The sequence below is a fragment of the Bison bison genome, unplaced genomic scaffold (genome assembly GCF_000754665.1).
Source record: "Bison bison bison isolate TAMUID 2011002044 unplaced genomic scaffold, Bison_UMD1.0 scf7180017864500, whole genome shotgun sequence".
Lineage (NCBI taxonomy): Eukaryota > Metazoa > Chordata > Mammalia > Artiodactyla > Bovidae > Bison > Bison bison.
The window spans coordinates 6508112-6512304 of NW_011495059.1; positions in this window are offsets into that span (position 1 = coordinate 6508112).

Below are 4193 nucleotides of genomic sequence, written 5' to 3' on the forward strand. Positions count from 1 at the left end.
CATAGAGACCCATGAGGCAGGAGAGTACATGAGCAGAGCTGTTTTGCAGAGCTGTGACTGGTCCCCCAAGTGGGCAGAGCAGGTCCCCAGGGTAAGATCAGAGACTGGAGGAGACCAGAGAGGATGCGGGCATCAGTCACTCAAATGCGGGCTGATGAGCTGTGAGCAGCAGGCACTGGGGTGGAGGGAGGACTCAGCCAAGGCCCTGGGACTTGGGGACCGGTTAGGCACAGGTGACACCTGATGGGGTCCCCAAGGCTGTAGCTGGGGGCTGCCTCCCTGGAACTGGATGGACAAGAAGAGGCACTTCCCTGCATCCCAGCCAGGCAGGGCTTAGACATCAGGCTGTTCAATGAGTCAGAGAACATGTACTGAGGGCCTTCCCCAGGCCAGGCAGTGTTCTTGAACCTGCAGACACAGCAATGAACAGACACTCCCTGCCTCTTCCGGGGGCCTACAGTACAGTGGCAGAGAGGATGGTGTGAGAGAAAGAAAATAAACCAAGAAACTCATGGATAAGATGATAGCTGCAGGACTTGGAGAATGAGCTAATGGTTGCCCGGAGTGGAGGGACAGTCGGGGTGTTTGGGATGGGCATGTACACACTGCTGTACATGGATAACCAACAAGGACCTACAGTATAGCACGTGGAACTCTGCTCGATGTTATGTGGCAGCCTGGATGGGAGGGGGCTTTGGGGGAGAAGGGACACATGTGTATGCATGGCTGAGTCCCTTTCCTGTTCACCTGAAACTGTCACAACATTGTTGGCTATGTGTGTGTGTTAGTCGCTCAGTCGTGTCCAACCCTGTGACCTCACGGACTGTAGCTCATCAGCTGCCTCTGTCCATGGAATTCTCTAGGCAAGTACACTGGAGTGGGTTGCCATGCCCTTCTCCAGGGGATCTTCCTGACCCAGGGATCGAATCTGGGCCTCCCGTATTGCAAGCAGATTCTTTGCCTCTGAGCCACCAGGGAAGCTCCTAATTGGTTATACCCCAATATATATAAAAGGTTTAAAATAAATAAAAAATTTTTTAAAGATGAAAGCTGCAGTGTAGAGTGCTCTGAAGACAAAGACAGCAAAATAAGGTAAGAAAAGCTAAACTGGAGGATTCTGTGTGAGGCTCAGTCATCAGGGAGGCCTCTCTGAAGAAAGACAGTGGAGCAGCGGTCTGAGAGGTGAGCGAGCACACAAATCTCAGGACAGAGCGCTCCGGGCATCTGGAACAGCACATGCAAAGGCCCTGGGGTGGGGCAGCACATCTCAGTCAAGGAGAGGCAAGGGCAGGGTGGCTGGAGCAGAAGGGCAGTGGGCAGGGGCTGGGGGAGTAGCGAGTAGCAGAGCCCTGCCTGCAGCCAAGGCCATTCCTGTAGGTACCAGTGGGTGCCTTGGTTTTGAAGGGGAGTGTCCCCCAGGGAGATGGACCCTAATGAGAACACGAGGAATAAAAAGGACAAGGAGGACCTGTCAGGCCCCAGCCCTGCTGGCTCTGCCCCCCACAGGGTTGGTTGATTAAGACTTGATTAAACCCTGAAAGTTTCCCCAACAGATTCCCTCAGCAACAGAAAAGCAACAGGAGGGGCGAGAGCAAGGTGCTTTGGAGAGATTCACAGAGACTCAGGCCAGACGCAGAAAGAAAGGAAAGAAAGCTTGAGAGGTTCCAAGGGAGAGCAGGGAGCAGCCAGGCGAGACCCCACGCTGCCAGGGGCTTGGGATGACGCACGCTGCCGGCCCACGCAGGCGTGAGGTGTGACATACAGCCCATGCTCAGGCCACCGGGCACAGACCGTGACGTGATATCCCATCAAAGCTCCCAGGAGCGGGGATGCAGAGAAGGGAAGGGAGGGCGAGGGAGACACGTGAGCTGGACAGCCCAGCACTGGGGGGATCTGGGGCCAGACAGACAAGGAGCCCCGAGACAGAGAGGGAAGGACACATGGACAAAATCATCCAGACAGACCCCTCCACTCAGAGAGACACAGCCAGAGACACAGTGATTCTCACAACACATGGAGATACAACCAGGAAGGACTGTCCCTGAGACACATAGATGGACATCACGCACACATGTGACACCCCACACAGACAGGAGACACACACACGAGGAGACCAGCACACACTCCTGTTCTTGGGGGCAGAGACATTCAGAATCCCCGGTCAGGACACACAGACCATCAGATAAACACAGAAACCCAGGGAGACAGACATACACATACACACAAATACAGATACCAGACAGTCAAATAAATACACACACAAACGCATCCACAGACACCAGACAGGACGACCAGATAATCACACGCTCTGGTGCATGGGGACAAACAGACAGACCTCACAGGGAGAGATACACAGACCCTCAACCTGAGTCAGACGGGAACACACACACACGGACATGTGGAGAGACGGGAGGGACACCCGCAAGGGCGAGACGGAAGGACAGGGAAGTCGGTGGAGACGAGAAGACGGAGGTGAGGCCAGGTGCCTGAACCGCAGCCTAACCAGGCTCGAGGGCTCCCCTCCACTCCAGGGAGCCCAGCCACAGATACCCTTTTGACTCTAAGGTCTACCCCACAGCAGGGGGACCCTTTTGACTCTAAGGTCTACCCCACAGCAGGGGGACCCTTTGACTCTAAGGTCTACCCCACAGCAGGGGGACTGAGGGGTGGAGGGTCCTCTGCCTCCCTCACGTGCCCCCACCACCCCATCGTGGAGCAGCAACCGTGTTTGTTGGCCAAATCCTCCTGCCGTCAGATGCAGGCTGGAGCACAGCAACAGGTGACAGGTGACAGGACCAGACACGGAGAAGGAGTCAGCAGGGAGGGGGGTAGGGTCAAGCGACGCAGTGTCCTCGGGCTGCAGAGGATGGACTTGTCTGCAGCGTCAGACCCGAGTTGGCTGGAGGGTGGGAGAGGCCACAGTGAAGCCATTTCAGGGGGTCAGGAACACAATGCTGACAGCCAGGGAATGAGAGGGAGGTGCACGGAGAGACAGCTCTGGGACGGGTGCTCTGCAGGATGGGGGAGACAGATCGGTGGTGGGGGGACGGACCTGGGGCTCAGCTCGGCTAGAGACCCCGATGGCAGCTAGTTGTGGAGCAAATAGAGTTTGCAAAGAGGTCTGGGGAGCTTTGAGGGGCAGGAGGCGAGGGGGTCAGGCCAGGCACACACACACACAGAGCGCTGGCCAGTGCTCATCCACCCTCCGAGACAGCGAGGGAAGAAAGGAGAGAGAGAGGGAGAAACAGAGCCAGGCGCACCTGGAAAATTCTAGATGGAGCCCCCAGGAGTGGGAGAGGAGGAGAGAGAGGCAGAGGTGGGGGAAGCAAGCAGGAGCGAGGGGGAGGTGGTGGGCAAGCACACACACAAACACACTCTCACGCACACATACACTCCTGCAGTGACGCACAGAATAGAAGCAGAATTCAATAATGACTTAGAGCGGAGCGAGCAGGGAGGGAGGGAGGGAGTGGGTTAGACACACACAGCCTGTCTCAGGAGGTATTCAATAATTGTTGATCGAATGAAGGAACAAAGATGAGGGACTCTCAGAAGGAAAGCTATGCCTGAGAAAGTTCCAAAGCGGGTAGACAGAATGTCACACATATACACAGTGAGAAAAAAAAAAATTCCCAATCACGTTTTGGATTTAAAATAATGAGAATAAACAGTAAGAGAGTCAGAATAACCGGTTTGCTTGGCGGTTGGTGGTGATCCTGAGAGAGAAGGGGGCTGCTGGGGGCTGAGATGATTTGTTTCTTGCTCTGGGATGTGGATCCACAGGTGTAGACCCATGTAAAATTCATCGAGGTTTTTCATTTAAGATTTGTACATTTATGGTATGCAAGCTCTACCTCAATTTTTTCTAATGAGAGAAAGAGTTGATAGGAGAGGGAAGGAAAGATGAGTGTCAGACAAGAGAAGGACAGATGCACGCGCGTGCACACGCACACACAGACACACACAATGTAACAATGTCCAGGTGAAAACAAACCCTGACAAAGTCTGACGAGAAAGGAATTAAAAAGCTAATGTGATGGAGAGAGAAAGCCCAATGCCTAAACCCTCACATGGAAGGAGAGAGAGACCCCAGAGAGACCTGAATTGGGAGCAGGGTCCACAGGGCAGGAAAGAAATTGCCAACTTTGGCCCTTTGAGCTGGAGGTGCCAGGGGTGGGAGCTCCCGGGGCAGG